General features: G+C 33.7%; 1 protein-coding gene across 6 annotated transcripts in view; it reads left to right on the top strand.

Moving 5' to 3' along the window:
• The window catches only part of Tusc3 (tumor suppressor candidate 3), a 182977-nt gene that overhangs the window by 105491 nt on the left and 51723 nt on the right, over positions 1-25763 (top strand). The window lies entirely within an intron of this gene.

The following is a 25763-nucleotide window of genomic DNA, read 5'->3' on the forward strand; positions in this document are numbered from 1 at the left end:
AATATGTAATAGCACAAGAGAAAATAGGAACAGCTTGTAGGTAGTAAGCCATCAATGGTAAATTTAACTTACTTCAAAGAGGTTAATTAAGATATCATTAAGAACTTAGCAGTCCCTGCAGTAGAATGTTAGGAATCCTTTGCCACAAAATTAAAAGTGGAACTAATGTGTTACTATCTTAGTAGCAGAGTTCACAGTAGTGATTGCTCCTGAATTCATGTAACTTAGTTCACTGTCGATTCTTTTTGGTGGGTAGGAAGTACTGTGATAGAGCAATATACCCTAGTATGCAGTTCAAGATTTAGAATAGGTTGGTGAAGATTAAAAACAGTATGATAGTGTGCTTTTCCCCCCTCCCTGTCTTTTGCTACTTATTTCTTTTGGAAGGCATATGGATTCTGAGAAAGTAATACAATGATACTCTCTTAGGGACTGAATAGCATTCTTGAAAAATGTTTTAACATGTCATTGTAAACTTAACGTCTTACCACTTTGCTCCTGAAGCTTTAATTGGAGTAAGCTTCAGTGAAATTTGCACTGACAACAATAATAATATATGCTACCTGTTAATTACTAACAGGGACTAGAATATACAGTATTTATAGGCCACTACATGAATATTTCTAAAGCATACATTGATTACAGTTTTAATACTGATATGTGTGAGGGGCTGGGGATTTAGCTCAGTGGCATAAGCACCTGCCTTGCAAGCAGGCAGTCGTGAGTTCGATCCTTGGTACCAAGAAAAAGGAAAATGACCAAAAAAAAAAAAAAAAAAAAAAAAAAAAAAAAAAATACTGATATGTGTGAAGTTGAACTTCTAGGAGAATAGAGTAGAACAGTGGTTATCACAGGCTGGGAGGGGAGGAGGGAGGAGGGAGAGACTAGAGAGAGATTTGTCGGTGGGTACAAAACTGCAGATAGGAGGACTAAGTTGTGTTATTTTATTTCACCTACTGGGAAATTATAGTTAACAGTACTGTATTGTACATTTCAGAATATCAAACAGTGGATTTTGAATCTTCTCACCACAGAGAAATGAAAATGTTTAAGATGATATATATTATAAATACACTAATTTGACCATTATATAATTTATCACTAATCTTATGAATGTGGTTATTATGTGTCACAAATAATATTAAACTTTAAAAAGTTGCAGAAATGATCACATTTAGGCCTGAAGCCAAAATATTTTAAAAGTTTAATTTCATTCCAGACTCACATTTTATAACAGTATAATTTTTATTTTTGAGTAAATTACTGCATTTGCTTGTGCTACTATTGAGGAGACTAAAAATAGGCCTTTAACCTGTCTAACACCATGGAAAGTGATGACGGAACACTGCCTGTTATATACAGTGGCATCTTAATTCATACTTTTGTTTGTAAACAATTTGAATTGCAAACAAACATTTGGCAAAATTTTGTTTTTCTTTGCAAACTGCATTAGGTGACAAACACAACTGTGTCCATCTTTTCCACACAAACACAAATGTGGCCATCTTTTCCAAACTCGAAGCATAAATTAAGTTCAGGAACTGAGGTACCACTATATAGCTCTTGCCTTCTTTTTTACTGTTTCAGGAAAATGTCCCACTTTTTATATGCATAAAGTCAGCATACAGTGAAAAAAGAAAATTATGGTTTAAATTTTGTTTTAATGAATTGATTTGCATAGTAATGTATTTTCTTTCTGTGAGAACAAAACAAAAGATTAACTTTCTTTGTAAAATTAAATGGAAACTGCTAAAGAATTTTTGCTTAAACAGTGTGCATTGGTGTGAGAGTAAATGTGTTTTCTGCATGATAGATGTATTTAAATTTCAAAGTATAATTTAAACATGTAAATGAGACAGCAAATTTTATTATATTTTCCGTATTTATAATTGAATAACCATTTGTCTTAATTCTGTTTTATGCTGCTATAACAAAGTAGCATAGACTAGGTAATTTACAAAGAAAATAACTTTATTTTCTCACAGTTTTGGAGAGTAAGAATGCTATTATCAAGATGCTAGCATTTCCCTGAATCATCCATAGTAGAAAGCAAGAGAACAAGAGAGACAAAGAGGGCTGAAATTGTATTTTTATGTGAACAGTTACAGAAGGCAGAGTTTTTATGGGGTAACCACATTTTTGAAGGTCCCAGCTTTTAACATTGTTTTAAATGCAAATGATTTTAACATGAGTCAGAGAATGGAAATTCAATCATATATTTAAATTTCTCAGACTTTAAGAAACTATTGCTTATAAAAACCATCTAATTTTGTTCATTTTCGCTCAATGACTTGTAATTCTTTTATGTCTAATTTATTTTGATTTATGTTCGATTAGTTGAGAAATTTATGTTAATATAATTAGTCAATTATTTGCGTTATTTGAAAGGAAACTAACTTGATAAATGCTTTAGGTTTCCACTGTCATGTTCTCCTTGGTGTCATAAGATATTTTTCCCATTTTTCTGTGGTCGTAGTTTCTAAATTAAATCCTGAGTTTGCGATGTTATTTAGAGTTGTACTTTTTGTTTATGCAATTTGATTGCTCCATGTTTTCTATGTTGGAGGATTTTTTGAGAACATTTAGCATTTAACATCAGAACATTTAACATGAAATTTATTTGCTTAACAGATTTTTATGCAATGCAGTATTGTTAACAATATGCAAAATGTTTTGTTTTGCAGCATACTTTCAAGAGTTATTTGTCTTGTATAGATTTTTTTCCTTATTAACTAGCAATCTTTTGAATTTCCCTCCACACATCTCTTAGCTAACACTGTTGTATTTTCTGCTTCTGAGTTTGACAATGATGGATAACTCCTATAGGTGAAATTATGCAGGACTTATCCTTCTAAGTCATTTATTTTGCTTGCCATAATTCCCTCAAGGTTCATCTGTATCTAACGTTTCTTTCTTTTGTAATAGCTGAGTAGTATTGCATTAGGTGTATTTACTGCATTGTCTTTTTCCCTTGTCCTGCTGGTGGATATTTTGGTGTTTCCCACTTCTTGACTATTGTGCGCATGAGGTTTGGAGCTTGCCTCTGCCATGCTTTTTCTTCCTTTGAGGAGGCTCAACATAGAATGACACCTTTCACGCTATGAGCCGAAAGAACCCTTTTTACCTTGAAGTTGGACATATCAAGGGTGTTGTTTGACATCAACAGAAAAGTGACTCATTCATCTGATGATTCATGACATTGAAAATCTTTTTATATATCCTTTGACCACTGTCTGCTTTCTTTGGAAAAGTGTTTATCCAAGTCTATTTTCCATTTTAAAAATGATGTTGCATATGTATTTTGAATTACATGCCATTTTCAGATAGATTATATGTAAATATTTTTCCCATTCCGTAAGTCACCCTTTCTCCTTGTTAATCATTTTCTTTTCTGTGTACAATTTTTAAATTTCATATAGTCCATCTTGCCTATTTATACTTTTGTTATCATATTAAAAAATCATTGTTGATCTGTGTTAGATGTCAGAAAAATGGCTCTTTTTCAGCTTGGTTGGAATGGGACAGTAGGAGCTTATAAGTATCTTTTGTTTTTGATCTAGGTGGTAAGTGTATAGGTGTGGTGCTAGTGAAAATGATCTAACTCTAAACTTACAAAATATGAACTTTAATAGTGAATGCCATACATAGTTCTATGAATGTTTTTCCAGAACATAAAACTTCAAATATGTGCTAAACATATGATTTTTGACATTGATAAGTCTGGTTCAGATTTCAAATATTTTTATGCATGAATTTATGTAATAGTAAACATAATGGACTGGTTATAAGGATTAAGTAAGATTATTTTTATCATTATTTTACCCTAATTTTTTCTTTATTAGATATTTGATAAGCAGTATATTTTAATAGTATTTATTTGGAAATTCATGATATATATACATAGAAAAAGGCACTTAAGCTGTACTGGGTACACTTTGGGTAATCCTGGTATCTAATATAAAAACATTGTCGCAAACTCAAATACTGTAAGGTTGGAGAACTGGATATTTTGTAAATGAGGGATTATAATATTCCAGAGAATGTGGAAATGGTGGAACTTGTAACATGTTTAAGGGTTGTAAGTGGATGACAATTAGGTTAAATTATTTTAACATACAGTTTAGAAATATGTATCATTAGGATCAGTGCTTAATGTCTCAATCTAAATACTAAAATCCACTTTAGGTTTTTGACACAAATTTTAAGAAATCTGAGGATTCTGAACAATATTAATCAGAGATGATACCTAATGTTTTCTATGTAGAGACCAACTAATTAAATATGAGCAAGAGAGGGCTGGTGGAATAACTTAGTGACAGCCTCATATCTGCGAGGTCCTAGTTCACCCAGGCCAGCTATCAGCTAAAAGAATAATTTTAAACACACACACACACACACACAGACACAGTATGAATGAAAGGCCCTCTTCAAGCTTTTATTTTTACTTTCTAATCATACAATAAGTATTTAATATAGAAATATAGAGAATTCTTAAAGACAATAAAGTCCTCCATTGTTTTGTGGGGTGGGGTGGGGGCAGGTGAAAATATAATATGCAGTTAAGGGAACTTCCAGCTGACAGATAGTGGGTTAAAGGAGCTGTTGTTGTATTGCATTGAGATATAAAGCATTGGAAACTGTGAAATGCACAGCATGAAAGGCCAAGCTAGTTGTTCAAAATACAGACAGTATTTAAAAGACCATTAAAAATTGAATGGCCTTTCTTATATCAGACAAATACCATGTGTACAAACCTTCTAAATAGCTACAGTTTAACAAAGGAAATAGGTTTAAATAAATTTCCAAAATGGTGCTATAAAAAGTGGAAGCCAAACAAGTGAAGAGAGATTTTTCAGACTAAAGATGGTACAGACCTTTGTCTTTAGGGATTTATAAGAATGCAAAACTAACAACAGAATTAAAGTTAAGCTGAAATGGCAAGATGCAGAGAAATTGTCCATTAACTTCCAAATCTGAAAGGCTCTACATGCCTAGATGCTTTGTCTTACTGACTTCTTTGATGTTCACTAAAGATGTTTTAGCAGTACTTTCATTGATTGTACTTATCAGTGACAGGAGAATAAATTTGTTCTATGAAATGTAAACTGATAGTAGATTCTACTTTTGAGTCCGAATATTAAAAGCATGGTTCTTTCCATGTCTTACCATTAAGTTCGGTTTCAGAACTATAAGTTTCATATCCATTGTTATTTTTCCATGTTTGCTAACTTTGAAATACTGTAATATTGGTATTAGATCAAAGTTATCAGGATTTAATATTTCCTCATTAATATAAATTTTAAGATTGATATAATTTATGTTTTAATGCTACATTTCACTGCCCTATGGATTTGATATATTTTATGAAATGCGGTGAACAGGACATTTGGCCTGTAAGATTCGTATCCCTGCATGATTCCCTCGTCCCCAAGGAACATCGGGTAGTGGCTGAGTGCACTTTGGGTTGTTGTAACTGAGTTTTCCCCTGCTGTTGTTCAGTGACAGAGGCCAGGCTGCTGCTGAACATCCCAGAGACAGCCAGTGTACAGACAACTGAAAATTAATCTTGGCCAAAATATCAGATTGTTGAAAATTATGGGAAATTATGTTTAGATATTTAGATAAACTTAGATACAAATTTATCTCTTAGATATTTTACAGCCAAGAAAATATCTTGTCTGGAATATATATATCCAAGGATAATTTTATTTTTCCAAAAATTAAAGAATTTAAGACATGAAATAACTAGTGTTTAGTGTCATGCTGGCGTATAAGTTAGTATAGACTGTCTATATTGAATGTTTTCTGTAAGTACAGCTGTTTTAAAATGAGTTGATGAATATGTCTTAAACATGAGCTGATCTGTGACATTTAATATGCTTACACAGAGTTACTAAGTGAAGGTAAAGAGGACTTGGAATCACAGAGACATTTTAATGTCTTTGTCCCTGAAGTCTGTAGACAGTGAGAAACAGAAGGAAAACAGGGTTGGACCCCTACCAAATCCACTTACTAGATGTGTCATTTTGGAGGCGTTCCTTAGTCTTTCTTCTGTAAAGTGAATCTGTGAATCTGACACTCAGATTCTGACTTGGCTGTTTTTATGACATAGAATCTGATAATAGTTGTCTTTTTTTTTTTTCTTTCTTAAGGCTGAAAATGTTTATTTCTGCACCCATGCTAGCTGCTCACCAGGCAGACGATAGTTTCGTATGATAAGGGAGGGAGGCTGTGACAGCTAAGACTAGGCTGTGTGCTAGGCTGACTTCCAGCCTCAGGTTGGCAAGAGGTGCTGGGGGAATGAGAGAGTGGATGGAGTAGGCAGAACTGGAGACAGCAGACATGTGTATTGCAGGTGGGAGAGGGGAAAGAGTAGTCAGCCAGAGAGGTCTGGCCTGGAGGAGTACTCACAAAATTCCTGTCTGTGTTTCAGCTTCTTCCAAAACAGAGCCAAACACTGGTTTAGCTCATATTGGTGTTGAAGGAAATGTGGGCAAGAGTCGAGGAGGTGAGGATAGGTTGCTTGCGTTATCTGGTCAGTGTGGTGAGCAATCAAAGCTGGTTTCTGCCAGGTGGTCCTGGGAGAGGTAGAGAACGTGTACACCAGGTGTTGGAACAGCAGCTCCACACAGTTGTGTGTTGCGTACAAGTTGCGCTCCACTAGTCTTGGCAGTGATGACTGTGCTTTATCAAAATACTGCTGAAGGCAGAAGCCAGGCTGCAGGAAGCCGAGGTGCCCACGGTGAGGATGTGCAAGCAGTCCATCCGTAGATGGTGCTTACTACCATTTCTAATGTGCCTTTGTTTTCCTCATGCAGTAGATTATAAAGCAGCATGAAATAAAAATCCTACCTTTCCTACCTTTTTTAAAGATACCATGCTCTTAAAAATGCAACAAATAATAGCTTAAATGTTTTAATTGTGAATAGTTGATTTGTTATGCATACTTTGTGGAGCTTTGTATCTGTAAACTATGTCTTACAAATCTGCAAAATACTGAAAAGCGTATGAATTTAAGACTGTCTCTATCAGAAATCATTTTATCCTTGTTAAAAATTTCAGCAATTCAGTAGATGGATAGATCATTTATTCCCTTATGGGAGGTTCATTATACAGTCTTTGTGAAAAGGGCCTGTGCTTTAAATTAGGTTTTTCTCAAGTGTTATCTGTTGCTGTCCAGAGAGCCATTCATCCCTACTTCCTGTCCACTTGTAATGGACAGTGCACACTTGAGGAAATGCTGATTCAGATGGCACATAATCAGTACAATATATTATATATAGATGATAGACAGTAGGACTACATTAAATCTGAACTTCTTATTCTGTCTTTATAGTTTAATTTTCTAACTAGACTTAGCTTACTGGACCAAACAATCTTAATACAAAGCTATGGATTTTATACTTGGTCTTTATTTAATTTTTCATTTTTGTGAAAATTAAAGGTAAGTGTGGTGACTCTGTTCACATTATCACATATTAATTGTGAAATAAAATATGTCTAAGAAAATGCAACAATATTAAGTTTCATTGAAATTAAATGTAAATAAAAATAGGATGTAAAGAAAATTAATAGTGCAGACAGTGGGATGTGTGCTGATTTGCAAGTTAGTTTATTTTTCACTATTAAGATGTTATGTAATGGTACAAGTCAAGTACTGATGGTCCACTTAACAGCATGAAAGTCATCAGAAAAATAGTCATTACTGTGTAGCTAAAGGGGAACTATACAATTATGTGGGTACATGGGGGCAAAAATGCATTTTCTATTGTTAAAAATATCATCTTAAAGAAAAATGAATCAAATACAATGAAATTTACACTTAGGTTATAACTTTCACTGTAAATAAATTACTTTTCTTAGATTTGGATTTTTAGTTGCTGCCTGAATGTTTGCTGTATGTTTTCCATACATAATTGAAAACAGTTTTACTTTACAGAGGCTTATTGTAAATAAGGCTAAGTTATATTCTACATGCATACACAAAAGTATTTATTTTGATGTGATATGTTGCTGATTTTATCTGGAACTCATCATTGATGAAGCACCAGAGTCTTTTACTTCTTCCTTTCAGAGGCTACATTTTCATGCCTCAGAGATTTTTCATGTGCTACAACTTTGAGGAACATATAAAAGTTATTATAATTCTTTAATAAGTTGAGAATTGCATAATTTGAAACTAAATATAATTATTTAAATACAAAAATGCTGTTCAGTAGTTTTATTGTAATCTTTGTACCATCTACAAAAAGAATATCAACATTATTCTGATACTGTATAAACAAACAAAAAACATAAAAACCAAACAACATTGGAATAATTGACACACTAAATATATGCAGAAGACTTGTAATATAGTTTGGAATTGAAATTCTGTCTTCTCGTTCATTTCCTTTTTTTTTTTTTAATCCAGTTACCACTGTGCAGGGCCCATTAAATGTGAGGTATTATATGGTATTTGTCTAAGTGCAGATCTGTTAAGCATCTTATAGACTAATGGAAAGATGTAGTATTGTGTATGTTGATCCAAACTTTTTATGCAAAACTCCAGTTCTTACATGGTGGTAGAAACTAGATTTTTAAAAATTTTGTCTTCCTTAGTACCATCCTTATTTTATTGCTATAGCCCTATGTCTGATATCTTGCAAACTTTGACCTGGATTCCTTTTCTGTTTTGTATTTTGTCTACCTAGTTGGCTTTGGTCATACACTTTGCCTTTCTAACATTAGTTACTGTAAGCTATGCCTTTTATATACTTGCCTGTGACTTTCATTGTTAACATAACTCTGTTAACTGTTGAACCTGAACTCTGGTTTTGTCTTAATTACTGACTTGTAGAGCTAATCCAAAATGGTTCCTTTCAAATGTGGCTACCTGTGACTTTGGCAGTTAGTTAAAAAAGACTAATGTGACTGGTATCCTTACTTCCCAACAGTGCATTTTGTGGTAGATATGAAATATGTGATAGCTCAATAGATGAATGAGGCTTTCCTTGAAAAAAAAAAAAAAAGGAGCTCATGTTATATTTTCAGGCTCTCAGAACTTTTAAATGTATCTGAAAACCAAGTTTTCCATTTTAATATTTATTTGTATTTTGTAACCAAATCCTATGTTATGTTTACAGAGAGATTAATACAAAATGAGAATGAGTTTTAATATGAGAGATTTCATGTAATACAGTTAAATATTCTCTGATATCCAGAATGAATATGATTTCATGAGGAAAAATATTAAGAACAGAAAACAAAGAATCCCCTTAGACAGAAGGATGAATTACTTGTTAGTTTCTTCATATTGCTTACCTTTTTTTCAAATGTGTGGAAATTTAAGTATGTTAGAAAGACTGAGATACTAAGTAGATTCCTGTAGTCTTTAAAAACCAAGAAAATTGTTCTCAATATAAGAAAGTTGAGTAAAAGATAAAAGTATATGTATTTAAGTTTGAAAAAAGTTTTCAAGTTGTATCTTAAAACTTTATTTATTTTATTTTATTTTTTTTGAAGAGACTAAAACCAAATGTGACAAAACAATATAGAATCATTCAAAACAAAAGCATGGACATAGTACATGACTTAAAACCAAAATACAAGGTGATTTACAATTATTTACCATGATGCCTCTTGTGAACTTCAAAAAAATTGCCCATATTAACAAGTATAATAAAATTGAGCATAGCAGTACAGAACAAAATCAATAAAAATAAAACATTGTAGACATTCTAGGACTTCAAAAGCAGATAATAGTCAAACTAGAATGGTTATGATAGTGCATCTTACTGTCTTCAAAGTAGTTGCCTATACCCTCAGACTTGATACTGTTAAACAAAACAGATTCAAATATAATCAGTCAAGACAAGACAGTGACCAAACAAAATAGATTTAAATGAAATCAGTCAAAACAAGACAGTGAAAGCAATACGGCTTCAAATCAAGGTAATAGAAAATCAGAAATGATTATTGTCTTAGTTACTTTATGCTCATCGCTGAGACAAATACCTGATGCCCAAGTTGGGAAAGGAAAGGTTTATTTCTTACAGTTTTTGGAAGTTTCAGTCCACACTCAGTTGGCTCCAAGACAGGTGAGCATGGCTGGACCGCCATTCATGGAGGCTGCAAACAGCAAGCTCAAACCAGCAAAGAGAAAGACAGCTTCTTCCTGCCATTACACCACACCCTGGCTCCACCCCGGTGTGGGTGGAGCACTGACACCATCAATCCAAGCACTGGACAATGAACCATCACAAATGAACAATGCAAACTCATGAGGCCTAGGGGACACAAACATAAACCATGACAATTATCATAATATATCCTGCTATCTTTGGAATAGTTGTCAGTGTCGTCACATCTAATATAAGTAGACAAACTGGAACAGAATAAAACCAAACTAGGCAGACTAAAGATGAAAACAATATGTGTTTCAAATCATGATAAAAGATTAACAGTGGCCACTGCCTTCCCTTTTTAGGCAATTCCTCCCCTTTCACAGGGTGCATTGTATATTCTGTATTGTACTAACTCCTTTAATTTTTAAATTAGGGAGGCAACCCACTATTCACCTAAATGATTTTGAACCTTTTTACCTCTGAGCATGATCTCAAGCTATATCCATTTACCTACAAGAGCCTCAAGGTTTTCTTTCTTTATAGCTAAGTAGTTTTCCATTGTATAAAAGTGTTATGGCTTTCTAACCAATCTGCAGCTGATGGGCAAACTACCCCCACTTTTTTCTGGTTCCCAGTCACATAGAGCATTGTTTTCTCATCTTTGACTTTCAGTCTATAAAATCTCTTTTGGCTTAATTGTATTTCTTATATAGAGCATATTGATGGACCCTATCCCCTGATCCACTGTGCCTGTTTCTTTTTATTAGCATATCGAGGCCATTGATATTAGTAATTATGACCAACCTTCTCTGCCACATCTCTGCTATGTTATTTTCCTTTTGGTTGTCTACTTTTCCCTTTCATTCCACTGTCTTTCTCGTTTTAGTCAGCCCCTCTGCTGCTGTCCCTGAAACCAGGCTCTTTTTTTCTCTTTCTCTCTAGAATATCCTTTAGTATTTTTTGTAGGGTTGGTTTGGTGGTCAACGAGCTCCCCCATTTCCTCTTTGTCATGGAAGCATCTTGTTTCTCCATTAATTTTGAGAGAGAGTTCTTCAAGGTACATCAATTTGGGTTGGAGATTATTTTCTTTCAGGGCTTAGAATACTTCACTCAAGCTCTCCTTGATTTGATGGTTTGTGCTGAGAAGTCTATCGTGATTCTGATGAGTTTTCCTCTATAGGTGATCTATTTCTTTTCTCTGGCAGCTTTTAATATTCTGTTCTTGTGTTGAATTTCTGGGATCTTGATCTTGGATTTCTGTATGTCTCACTTATCTGAATATCATTTCCTTTTCCTATGCTTGGGGAGTTTTCTTTAATTATTTGTGTAAATCTTTGAATTTCATTTATGTTTACCCCTGCTTCTTTACTCATGTTTTTTATTCTTAAGTTATAGCTATTATTGTCATCTTGTAGCCTTTGTATTGTTACTTCCTGGTTCCTTGTTATTTTTAAGAGATCTTCCCTTTAGCGATCACAAGCTGCAAATCTGTCTTCAAGGTGTGATAGTCTACCTTTAGTTTCTTTCAAGCAGTTTTGCCAGCTTTCAATGGAGTTTTTAATTTCTTAGTAATCTGTTTCAGTCTGTTTCATGTATTCTAAATTTTTTATATTCTTCATTGAAGGTTTTCCTGCTTTTTCTATGCTTCTCTGTTCTTCCCTCTGTGTCTTCTTTAGAGGTGCTTAGCAATTCTTCTATTATATTTTTCATATCTTCTTTTAACTGTAATAGTATTTCTGTTCTAAGTTCTCTTATAGCTTCATGGAGTTGTTTCTTTATTTCAGTTGCTGTTGCTTCAAAAACTGCAGGTGTGTGACTCCCGATCTCTTCTGTGTTTGTATCTCCTAGACCAGTACTGCTTGGGTTGAAGACCAGAAACTGCCTTTTGCTTCTTACTCTTGTCATGTTCCTTGTCTTCCAGACAAGTGGACAGTGGGGTCCCCGGCACTTCCTGTACTAGTTATAGTTACTCTGACGTGTGTTGGCTAAGCATTGCTGCTTTCTCCAGTCTGCTGGTGGCTACTGGAGTGTAAGCAGCGGTGGGGCAGGCTAGTGCCTCCTAAATACATTATCCTCAATCTCTTAGCCCATCTGTGGTCAGGCACCATATACTGCAGCTCATGTGGTCCTTGAGATTGCTTGGGTGAAAGACCATGGGAGGATGAGAAAATAAAGAGGCAAATGTTAATGTTATATGACACCTCACTGTCCTAGCAACTCACTGTTCAGATTGTTTTGGGGCTTGTATCTTAAAACTTTAAAGTAAGACCATCAAAATTTCAGTAACAGATTGTTTATTCTTTGCATATTTCTTTTTTTTTTTTTTTTTTTTTTTTTTTGTCTTTTTCCTTTTCATCGGTACCAGGGATTGAACTCACGACTGCCTGCTTGCAAGGCAGGTGCTTATGCCTCTGAACTAAATCCCCCCCCCATTCTTTGCATATTTAAAAGTATCATATTTTGCTCTATATAATGCCTCAGTTATTTTTCTCAGTCTGCCTTATTTTGCTTAGAATGATGACTTCTAGTTTGATGTTTTTTTCTACAGCAAATGAGATGATTTACTTCTCTATGACCAAATAAGACTTCATTTTTTGTATATGTTACATTTCCTTTATCAGTTTATTTGTTAAAGAGCACCTATGACGTTTACATACCTAGCTGTTGTGAACTGCACCACAATAAACATGAATATGCCTGTGTCTCACAGTATACTGACTTTTAATTTTCGGGTTTTATCAAGGAGTGGTATGGCAGGATCAAGTGGTGCTCTGGTTTTACGTTTTTTTGATAGCTTTGTACTAATTTCCCTAGTAACTGTATTACTTTACATTCTCTGCAGCAGTATAGATAGTAGTTTCAAGTTTTTTGTGAGGACTACGAGAAGTTTTCCCTACATTTTTCTTCAGCATTTTTTGTGTTTATATTCTTGATAATAGCCCTTCTGACTGTAGTTAAATGGAATCTCAGTGCAGTTTTGATTGGCATTTCCCTGATTGCTAGACATATACTTGCTGGCCATTTATATATATTTTTGTCTTTTGAGAAGTGTTATTCCTTTCATTTCCTCACTTACTTATTGGTTTGTCTTGTTTTTTTTTTTTTTTTTCCTGTGTGTTGAGTTTTTGAGTTCTTTATAGTCTGGTTGTTGTTAATCCTCTGTTGGAAGAATAACTATCAAAATTTTTCTTCTGCTCTGCAGACTGTCTCTTTAATGATTGTTTTATTTGCTGTGAAAAAGCTTATTAATTTGATGAAATCCCACTTGTCAATTGTTGCATTATTATTTGTATGTTATTGGAATCCTATTCAAGAGTTTCTTATGCCTATGTCTTTAAGTGTTTCACCTGTTTTCTTTGAGCAATTTCAAAGTTTCGGGTGTTAAATTGTTTTTGATGTATCTTGAATTGATTTTTGTACAGCTAACAGATAGGAAACTGCTGTCAATCTTCTACATGTGGACATTCAGTTTTCCCAGTATCTCTTATTTAACAGCCATTCTTTTTTCTGATGTGTGAATTTGGACCCTTTGTTAAGAAGATGGTCATGGCTGTGTGAGTTTATTTCTGGGTACTTTGTTCTATTTCTTTATGCATGTTTTATCACAATACCACACTATTTTTGTTACTATAGCACTGTTACACATTTTAAGTCAAGTATTATAACTTCTGCATTGCTGTGTTTGCTGGGGATCTTTTGATATTCTGGGTCTTTTGTTTTATAGTTTTCTATTTCTTCAAACAGTGTCCTTGGTATTTTCGATGAGGATTACTTTAAATCTATGTGTCAGTTTTGATACTGTAACTATTTTAATGGCATTAACTCTGTTGATCCTGAACATGAGAAGTGTTTCTTTTAGTCTTTTCTTCAATTTCTTTCTTTAGTGTTCTGCACATTTCTTTGTAGAAGCCTTCTTCCTCTTGGATTAGGTGTATTATTTTTAAATCTACTGTGAATGGATCTGTTTCATAACTTCTTACTCAGTAGATTCATTATTGGTGTATTGAGCAGCTGGTGACTTTGTTTTCCTGCCATTTTGCTGCATTTGTTCCTCAAATCTAAAAGTCTTCTGGTGTAATTTTTAGGTTCATCAATAACAAGATCATCTTGTCTGCAAATAGAGATGTTTTGACCTCTTACTTTCTCATTTGTATTCATTTTATTTTTCTTGCCTAATTGCTCTAATTATCAAGTAGCGTACTGAACAAGTAGAGATAGCAGATACCCTTGTCTCATTCCTGATTTTAGAGGACTTTCTTTCTTTCTTTCTTTCTTTCTTTCTTTCTTTCTTTCTTTCTTTCTTTCTTTCTTTCTTTTTCTTTCTTTCTTTCTTTCTTTTCCTTCCTTCCTTCCTTCCTTCCTTCCTTCCTTCCTTCCTTCCTTCCTTCCTCCTTGAGATAAGGATCCACTCTGTATCTCAGGCTGTCCTTAAACTCACTGTGTCATTCAGGTTGGTCTGAAACTCACAGCAGTCCTCCTTCTTGAGCCACCCAAGTGTTGGTATCATAGCATATGTCATCATGCCCATCAGGTGGGCTTTTAATTTTTCCCCAATTTGTATGATGTTGACTTTAGTGTGTCATAATATATTCTTTATTATGTTGAGACCTTCTCCCATATAAGCTCACTACACAGAACTCGGGTCATCCTTCCTTTAGACTGCACATCGGTAGTAGGGTCTACATGCTTACATTGTGCAGAAAGGGATATTCCCTCCCACCATACCACACTGCATTAGGTTTTGGTGTGCTCTGTTTTTTGCTATTTATTTTCTACGTTTCAGTATTTCTGGATATTACATGGTCACTGAGTCTCTTGAGTTGCACTGAATCACTTTCCTATAAATTTACTTTATCATGTTATGACATACCTGTTGATTTGTATCAGTTACAAGTACCACTTATTGATGAAGTCATTGCTTAATTTTCTTGGGTAAGTGTGAAGTTGTATTCTGAATTTCCATGGTATTGTTTCATCTAATCCTACTTTTTTTTTTATAATCGTATCTACTATACATGAAAATATATTGATTCCCAATGTCAGAATATTAGTCATCTTTATAATCCTCTTTGTAAGACAGAACATACTTGTTGAATCCACTGCACCCACTCTATACCTAATAAGTTACATGTATTTTAGTCTTTACATTAATAATACACCTGTTTCTCTACATATTTATAAAACATCAAGAATTTTACTTTGTTTTATATTGTGTTTGCTTGGTTTTGGAGTAATCTGAGAAAGTATATGATTTATATTTATTTTGTTTTACTAACTGTAGGAGACCACTGTTTTACCAACTCCAGGAGACTACTTAGAAGATAAAGGTTATTATTATGAAATTATCTCTTAATTATAATATCTATATTTAGTACAATTAACAATTTATCTAATATGCTTGTGATTGTTTAGTTGTAATTACTTGTGCTAAAGTTTAATTTCTTTTAAAAATTTGGGATTTATTCTGAAAACCTTTGATTTAGACTTATAGACACTGTAAGTTAAGATATAGACATTATATAGATGAATTATTTAAAAACAATTTAGAATATTACTTGTCTTTGCTGTAACTTCAAATATTTATTCTGTAAAAGTGTAACATGGAAAAAAACTGTTGAAATTTATAGCATTCAAGGTAAACTTTGTTCCCAAAAGGAGTTTAAAATGGATGTACTAGAAAAGCTATTCTGTTAATAATGCAAAAATGCTTTAATTGTCTTCCAGGAAGCAATTACTGTGGATATAAATTCTTTATTTCTGCTACAAAATAAAATTATTGTGTCCTATATCAAATCTTGGAAGAATCTGTCAAAAGCTCTGAAAGTTAGGTAACTTTATTGTCTTCTCTCACTGAAAAAATGAAAGCAATCATTTCACAGTGAAGGGACATTAAGTAAGTGGTAACTATATATTGTGTCTGAGATTAGATCCTCACTTTATGTACTTATTAAATCTTCAAGTTTTATTTTCAAGTTCAAAATGTAAGCTATACATCATTAGAAATGGGTTTCATTATAGGACATTGTATTATATCACTATGCTGTCTTTGGAATATATATCTGACAGATTCAATTTAGTTGTATATGTAATTTAATTCCCATAGTTTATTTTATCTGGCCTGAAAATAATCTATTCTTTTAAAAAGGTGATGATATTTAAAAATGTGTAAGACTGCAGGTAGTGCAGTGCCACTTCATCATCTTTAAGAATCCTGTAACTATTTGATTCATACAAACACTCTGAAACCTTAACTATTAAGGTGAAATGTGTGCCTAGTCTTTGAGATGTGCCTATGGTACCTCAGTTATGTGAAACTATTACATCTCAATAATATGTGCCATTAGGTTATTTTAGTACCTGATGCTACACCACTGTTGCATTATCATATGAAAACGTTTTTATTTCTTTGACTATGATAGGTCTTTGCTTTGTTCTTATATTGATTACATTGCTTTAGTAATCAGAAACCATTATTCTCCAGTTCAATTTTTGCTTAATAAATTTCTAAACCAAATGACTCACATTCAGTATATTTTAAATGACTAACAAGTTTATTGAAATACCGTGTAAATCTAACTAGCAGTAACTTAGCTGTAACAACTCTTCACTTAGTTGTATGATTACATTGCTTTAGTAATCAGAAACTATTATTCTCCAGTTCAATTTTTGCTTAATAAATTTCTAAACCAAATGACTCACATTCAGTATATTTTAAATGATTAACAAGTTTATTGAAATACCGTGTAAATCTAACTAGCAGTAACTTAGCTGTAACAACTCTTCACTTAGTTGTATGATTACATTGCTTTAGTAATCAGAAACTATTATTCTCCAGTTCAATTTTTGCTTAATAAATTTCTAAACCAAATGACTCACATTCAGTATATTTTAAATGATTAACAAGTTTATTGAAATACCGTGTAAATCTAACTAGCAGTAACTTAGCTGTAACAACTCTTCACTTAGTTGTAATCTGTATTTCATTACTAATTATGATGTCATTACTAAAAGCATTCTCATTTCAGAGGAAGTATTTTTCATTCACTTTTTGTCCCAGAACTTCTGTCCACCACAATCGTAGACACTTCCAGGAGCCCTCCATCGCTCTTCCTCTTCCCCATCTTTTGCTTCCTCCTTCCACTCTCCTTCCCTGTATGATACTTCATTGATGATATTAAAACCTTCGACATTTCTGGATTTTTAATTGTCATCTGTCAATAATTAAAGACCTATTATAAAACACAGCATTAGAAATATTAATGTGGTCTGAGGTAACTGAAGTAAATATGTAAAGTGCTATTTACTTCAGGAAGATGTTTAAATGTAGAATAAATCTTGTAGTAATTAATGGAATGGTTTTTATGGTTTTTGGTTTTTTTTGGTTTTTTTTTGTTTGTTTGTTTTTTGGTCTTTTTTCCTTTTTATCGGTACCGGGGATCGAACTCTCGACTGCCTGCTTGCAAGGCAGGCGCTTACGCTGCTGAACTAAACCCCCAGCCCCCTGGAATGGTTTTTGAATCAACTTCAAATCATGGATCATACATGACATTTTCCCTCTTATGTAAGTCTTTAGAAGATAAGAAAATTGTATAGGAAAAATTGAAAGGCCATTGGAATACTTTATGTCCTTTTCTTTTTTTAAAAATCTTTTTATTTTGGTGCTGGGAATCGAACTCACGACCTCGCTTTTGCCAAGCAGGCACTTACGCTGCTGAGCTGAACCCCTTGCCCCACTTTGTGTCCTTTTAGTCTTGGTGCAGTTTATAGAGTATAGCCTTCTATTAGATAATAATTAAAGCACTAGGAAAATACAATATTTTAGAAAGCAGTTAGAGACAAAATAGAGCTTTTTTTTTTTTTTGCTGTCTTAATTCCTTCATTTAATGTGTTGGACAACTCAGATAATATGTTAATTGATTTATACAATTCCTTGAATTCTATCTATAAAAAGACCAAAATTAAATGAGAAAGTTATAGATTTCATTTGGTAGTGTGACCTACCATTCTTGAGAGAAGAAAGATATGTAACTCGAGTTAAAATAGAACTTTTAAATTTTTAAAAGTTCTTGGTTAATTTTTTAACTAAGTGGTTGTCTTCTCAACAAGTATAACAGAAATAATTACAATCAGAAACCAAAATCTATATATAGCATCTTGCTAACTTTTTTATAAGCAAGATTTGCATCAAGAAAAAGGATGGTCTAATATGCTAATCAGTTTATAGTGTACACTTGAATAGAATTTACTGTTGTAGGTAGGCTAGAAGGATAATTTGTTACTGGATTATTATGACTTGAAAATTCTTCTGCTAATTTTCTCTTGATCATATGACATTTAAAAAACCATGAAAGTAATTGATATAAATAATGAGGGTGTGGTATGATTACTTAAAAGAATATTTGTCTAAAATAGTAGTGAGAAGTTTTTCAAGAATATACCCCTTTCCTGCCTGTTTAGCTCTGGAGATCTCTGGCTTTTGTCATTCCCCCCCACCCTCACTTATGTCTTTTGGTGTTTGTTAGGTTTCTGATTTCTCTAAACCTACCCAATCTGAGATATTTGCATTTTTTATTTTATGAAAAAATGAAACAAATTTTTATAATGAAGTAATAAGGAAATAAAGTTATTACACTGTAATGTTAGCTTCTAAGTGGAGTGCAACATATAATTCAAAGAGTCAAAAAATAGATAATAGTACAAATCTTTTTCAACAAACTAATGTAAATTAGTATAAATGAAACCAATTAACATATATATTAAAATGTTTTAAACAATATTAATTTTGATTTGGGGAAGTATTTGTACTTCTTCCTACTTCCTATTTATCTCTTTTAATATAAGATATAGAGAACTATCTATTCATCAAAAAAACATACAGTATTTGAGCTTGTTTCACTTAGCATTATGTTCTTAAGTTGTGTTTGCCTGTGAATGCTCTTTAGGACAGTGGAGTACTGCATTGGATATAAATACCACATTTTCCTTACCCAGTTATCTGTTGATGGATATATACACTCTTTCCAGGACCTAGCTATTATAAATTATGTTGTCATAAACAGTAGTACATATGTATCCCTGTAATATGATGATTTTAACTCTTGGGAAGACACCTACACGGGGCAGAGTTGTGACTAATGGAATTTCTGTTTTCAGTGTTTTGAGGAATATATACTAATTTCCATTTCGACCAACAAATGTAGAGTTTGCTTTTCCCCACATCCTCTCTAGCATTTATCTTTAGATTTTTTGATGATGGCTGTTCTTTCTAGGGTAAGCTGGTGGTGTCTCAATGTAGTTTTAATATGGATTTCTCTGATGATCAGTGATGATAAGCATTTTTGTATGTACTTATTGGCCATTTGTATTTCTTTTGAGAAGTGTCTATACTCAGAATATTCTCAGCTGTCTATTATTTGAGTCTTTTATTTTGGAAGGTCTGATTTATTTAGATCTTGATACATTTTTGAACTAGCCCTCTTTCTGTGGAATACCTGCAGTTTTTTCCTATTCGTTAGACTGTGTCTTCACTCTTTGTTTCCTTCGCTGTACAAAGCTTTTAAATTTGATATGATCCCATTTGTTGATTCCCAGTATTACTTCTTGTGCCATTTGAAGTTCTGTTCAGAAAGTTCTTGCTATACAATTCTGTGTCTTTAAGAGTTGTAACTATTTTATCTTTCAATACATTAGGTTCTTTTAACATTTAGATCTTTGCTTCAATTTGATTTTAGGTTAGTGTATGGTAAGGTAGAGTATGTGTATGTAGAACTCAATCTTCTGCCTGTAGATACCCAATTTTCTTAGTACCACTTATTAAAGAGGTTATCTTTCCTCCAGTGCATGTTTTTGGTTCATTTTTCTAAGATAAAACAGCTGTATTACCTAAGGTTGTTTCTATTTCTTCTATTCCATTGTTCCACATGCCTGTTTTTGTGCCAGTACCATGTTGTTTTAGTCACTGTAGCTTTATAATTTAAATCCAAGTTTCAGATTGTGATGCCACCTGCTTTAACTTTGGTTGCCCAGAACTGCTTTACTACTCGGGTCTCTTGTGATTCCATTTAAATTTTAGGATTGTTTTCTTTAGCTTTGTAAGAATGGTATTGGTATTTTGATTAACATTGCATTAAAATCTATATGTAAGTATTGGAAGTACTATAGTCATTTGGATTATCTTGATTGTGCCTCACCAGGAATAGGGAATATTTTTCCATCTTCTCATTTTCTTGTTTTTTTCAGTCTGATATAATTTTCATTATTGTAATTTTCATTATATGTAATTTTCATTTCCTTCTTAGGTTAATGTCTGAGTATTTAATTTTTTGATGATATTCTTAATGATCACTTTTCTAGTTTTTAAGTGAGTTCATTATTAGTGTATAGAAATGCTGTTGATTTTTGTGTTTATTTATATTCTATAACACTGCTGAATTCAGCTATCAAATCTAGAAGTATTTTAATGGAGTCGTTTGGGTCTTGCAAACAAAGGATCATATCATCTGAAAGTAATATTGTGACTTCTCCTTTTATATACAGATCTCTAAGTGTATTTTTCTTACCTGGTTGCTGTGTCTAGTTTTTGAGCTCTGTGTTTAACAGGACTGGTGAAAATGGACATCTTTATTTTCTTCTGATTTTAGAGGAGGGGCATTTAGCTTTTCCTCATATAATATGATGTTGCCAGTAGGTTCAACCTTAAAAGCTTTTAAAATTTTGAAATAAGGACCTTCCTTATCTGTTTCCTTCAAGTTTTTAATCATGAATGTGTGTTGGATTTTGTCAATGACTATTTCTGCATCTGTGGAAATGATCGTGTGATTTTTGTCTTTCTGTTCATATGACGAATTACTTATTGACTTGTGTATGGGTGAATCATCCTTTCATCCCTAGGATGAAGCCAGCTTGGTCATGGTGTGTCATCTTTTTGATTTGCCAGTATTCTGTTTCCTAGTAACTAGTTAAGGATTTTTTATATCTACATTCATTTGAGAATCCATTAGAGAACTATAGTTCTCTATTGGTTAAATGCTTTCCTTGTTTTGAGATTAGGATAATGTTAGCTTTGAACAATCATTTTGGGAGTGCTCCTTCCCTCAATTGAATTAAGAAGCTTGAGGAGTGTTAGTGTTAAATCTTCTCTAAAATTCTTGTACAACTTGGCTATGAATCCATCAAGTTCTGGGTTTTTCTTAGTTGGTAGTTTTTCTTATTACTACTTCAATCATTACCTGTTACTGAATTGTTCAAAATTAAGTTTTTGATCAGTTTTTGTCAGCTTATATAAATATATCTAGTCACCTCTCCATTTCTTTTGAGTTGTCTACTTGTTTGGCATATATGAAGTAGTCACTAATAATTTTCTGAATTTTGGCATAACTCACTGTATTTCATTTATAATTGCCTTAATTTGTATCTTTTCTTTCCTTTTTTGGTAAAATTTGCTAAGAGTTTGTCTTATTTTTTTTTAAAGAACCAGACCTTTGATTCATTGATTCATTGTATTTTTTAAATTTCCATCTCACTTATTTCTGCTCTGATCTTTATAATTTGCTTCCTTATACAAGCTCTGGGTTTGACTGTCTCTTGTTTATGGTTGACAGTATAATGTCTTTAGGTTATTTATATTCATTCAGTTTTTCTCATTGGAGATTCACCATGATCAGTGCCCCTTTGTACAACTGCTTTTGTTGTGCCTCATAAGTTTTGGAATGTTGTGCTAGCATTATCATTTAATTCTATGAACTGTTTTATTTCTTCCTTAATTTTCTCCTGTGACGTATTGATTATTCAGGATTGTATTGTTTAATTTCCATATGTTTGCATAGTTTCTGTCAGTTCCTTTGCCACTGAGTTCTAGTCACATCGCACTGTCATCTAGTAATGTTAAAATTTTGTATTTGCCTAGGCATGCTATATTTACTAGTATATGATTTATGTTGTATCCCCCAAAAAACAAGCCCCATGATGTTGTCTGTTGTCAAGAAGGAAGAAGGGAGACAAGACATCTGTAAAAGAGTGCTTTATTTAAGCTGGTACCCAGCGGCACAGAGTTTGCAAAGCTATGCAATTTAGTCAGAATTTTGACAGATTTTTATAGCACATTAACCGAGTGACATGACAGAGCAGGAATTAGGAAGGCCTTTGTTTCCCTTTACTTGAGGTCAGAGACGTTTCGTAGTTGGTGGTTAGCCCCCCCCCCCCACCTTTTTTTTTAAGTTACAGCCCTTGGTCTGCTGCTTTCAGGAACATTTGTTTCTCACAAAGCGGACAAAGGTTGGCACAGCATCATGTGTCTCTCACAAAACGGACAGTGGTTGACACAGCAAACAGGTTACTAAGGTGATGATGCATACAGAACAGTATGGTGACGCCTCAGTTAATTTATAACTAATTTATAACAATGTGGGTCGGTGCTCCAGGTACATGGTTACTAGGGCAATAAGCATAGAGCATAACAGTGTACTTAGGAGAAAGTATCACATTCATCAAAAAGGTGCATTTTGTTGTTGTTGATGGTGGTCCTTTTGTTCAAAAGTTTGGTTCAGTTTTCATATTTCTTTGTTGATTTTTTTGTTTGGTTGATATATTCTAAATGTAATTGTATTGATGTTTATCTGATGTTTTATGTCCATTAGAGTTAGTTTTATGAAGTTGTTGTTTCATGTTTCTGTTTGTTTTTTGTGCTGGGATTTGCAATTTTATTGACCCAGTGCCCTGTTCTTTGCAAGCAAGCCACAGTACTGCTTATGATCCCGCAGGGGATCCATGTATTGGCATAGGGAGATAATTGCAGGCCACTACTGTGTTACCTTGTCTATGGTAGTAAGTTCAGTAGCAACAGTGGCATCAGATGTAAAATGGATATTGACAGATTCTAGAGATTACTCCTGAACAGCCAATCAACAAAGAGGACTCTGATTTTATTAAGGCCAATTAAGCCCCCCTTATATTTACCTATTATCAGAGTACTGATTTCTGCTGAATGTTGGCAGCAGAGCCAGAACTCAAAATATAGTAGGTTTAAATGGATTTTTTTCAAGATCCCCTCTCTGATGATTCTACCAAACCTGCACTCCCACAACGGAGCATGATCTGAGCCTAAAGTTTCCAGAGGATCCCTGGAGATCCTATTTTCCTTACCATCTGCAAGTCTGTCTCCCAAGGCAGCCTCTCACTCAGTCTCTGTGGAAGGATATTACTTCAGTCTTGAAGCGATCCTGTCCTGGTTGCTAGTCTCTTCCTCAGTCAAGTTAATTGGGTTTCAACTCTGTTGCCTTGTGCTATGAAGAACCCAGAGATTGGAGGTAGAGCACTGGGTTCCAGTGTCTTCCAGGTTCGTGTGGGGGCCTGGAGGATGATGGTGTTGGCTGAGATGTCGGGTATACTCTAGGTCATCTGGGTTCTGGTATAAGTCCACAGTGGTGTTGGCTGGGGGCAGTGTGGATGCTTCCCAGGTCCTTTGGCTTTAGGCATGGCATCCTTAAGCCTAAAATATTTGAAATGAAGAGCCAAGGAACCCAGTCTATTGTTCCTGGGTTCTGAGTTTGCTATCTGGATGCTTTCTTCTGTCTGCCTTTCAGAATCTTATATTTATTGTGCATATTGTTTCCAAGGGTTTAGGCAGCATTCAACCAGAGAAGGATAACGCATGCATCTTCTCTGGAATCAAAAAAGTTTCCATTAATGTATATACAGTTTTATGGAAGGAAAATACAGAAACAGTGTTATGCACAGATCTTAAATGTACATTTTGGTCTATTTATGTATCTCTATAATACCAAATTGAGACCATTCCTTTCTCCGCAGCTGTCTGGTACCCTGCCCATTTCCCTCTCTGATAGATTCCACAGCTGTCTTCTTCATATACCTGTGCTTCATGTAAAAAGAGTCAAAAAGCATATTCTAGGCATTGTTAATTAATAGGAGGTTTTTGAGATTGAAGTTTTTTAAAAATCATGTGCCATGATTTGAAGGGGTCCCTCGCAGTAAATCTGTTGCAATCGTAATCAGCCATGCAGCAGTGTTGAGAGGCATGACCTGAATGGATTATTGTGAGAGTGGGTTTGTTGCAAGAGTGAATTTGGCCTTCTCTTGCTCTTTTACTACCGTCTTTTGTCTTTGCTTCTCCAGGGATAATACAGCTAGAGGATCTTGGCTTAAATGGTTTGCAGTGGACTTTTCAGTGTGGGTAGTCAACATGTATTGGCAAATTTTATATAGAAATAGTGTAGGTTTGCTGGACACTGAGAGTTGAGCATCTTAAAGTAAGCTGTTTATCCAGGTGTGTGGACTGTTGTCTATGATAAATTGGTCTGTACAAATTTACTGAAGCAAACAGTGAGGTTATTTCTTTGGTTTATAGTCTTATCTTTGCCAGGCAAAGATTTCCTTGAACAAACTACTAAGTCATGTTGACACAGATGATCTCAGTCCTCTGAGATAAGTTAAGAGGTTGTTGATGAATTTCAAGTTATTAAGGCTGCTACCAAGATAATAGCATTGTGATGGGAATAGAACTATTATATAAGTAACTAACAGAGTGTTTGTGAAGGAAAAGTAAAGAGATTCTGTTTTCAAGGACAAAAGGGCTTATTTTTATAGACTTTCTTTTTACTTTGGTATTTACCCTTCAAAGGCTTTCCATAGATCTTATGTATTGAAGGGACTCTAGCAGTTAGGAAACCAGACTCCTCAGTCTGAGTGAAAAACTCCTTTGCAGTATCCATGTTAAAAAGTAGTTGTCAAGCCTCTTCTCAAACAACTTAGTTGTAGGTGATAGGAAATTTGTTTTCTCATGAGACAGCCAAGTTTGTCTTTAGAAACGTTTATTTGTTGCAAAGTTGTTTTTTATGTGAATAAATGTCTATTAAATTCTTCATGTCAGTTGAACAAATATTTGAGGTAGGTTATTTTATCGGATTCTTTTCTAGGCAAGTCATTTCCACTTTCTTCACTTGCTGTATCACAAATTTCTAATGCCTTGTTTTACTGGTTACTTTTCTCTGTTTTGCTGTATAATTTTTCATGCCACTCTTAATGACTCAATATTCAAGTTAAATACTATTCTGAAAATGTATTCTGAATGAGAAGTACAAGTATCAGCTCGCTTTCTGAATACCAGACTTAAGTTACTTAAAACCACAAACTGAAACAAAAAGAACAGAAAGAAATGAACTTTTTTAACTTTTCTAATAGCTACGTCAGACTGTAAACTCCTGGCTCATTTGGTTTCAGCTTTACTAAATGGTTGAAAATGATTGTGATAGTGTTCTAGAAATGAGTTGAAACTATTTTTGTGGCTGATGCTGAGAATAATATTGTCTTTGTTCATTAATTTAGAATACAGCAATTACTTTTTCAAAGTTAAAAGAGAAAAATGGGTTTGTACTCACTTCATCTTGTAATCTTCCATCAGAGAGTTAGTGTTTTCAAATAAGGTAGTAAAACATTCTATTGGTAGGTGCCTACATACATAGATAGTTTTGGTGTCTTATTTCCTGAGGAATCTTTTGTCCTTCAGTAATGAAGCATTAAGGAGAGATACACACCTTTTAACTCCAGTAGTCTGTTGCTTGAAACGAAAAGAACTATGCAAAGGAGAAAACATGAAGCTGTATTATTATTTATTTAATTTAAACGATAGTACATGAGTACAGA

Source organism: Cavia porcellus, unplaced genomic scaffold, assembly GCF_034190915.1.
Source record: "Cavia porcellus strain 051 isolate PalLab524CR breed Dunkin Hartley unplaced genomic scaffold, mCavPor4.1 scaffold_24, whole genome shotgun sequence".
In the NCBI taxonomy this organism is placed as follows: domain Eukaryota; kingdom Metazoa; phylum Chordata; class Mammalia; order Rodentia; family Caviidae; genus Cavia; species Cavia porcellus.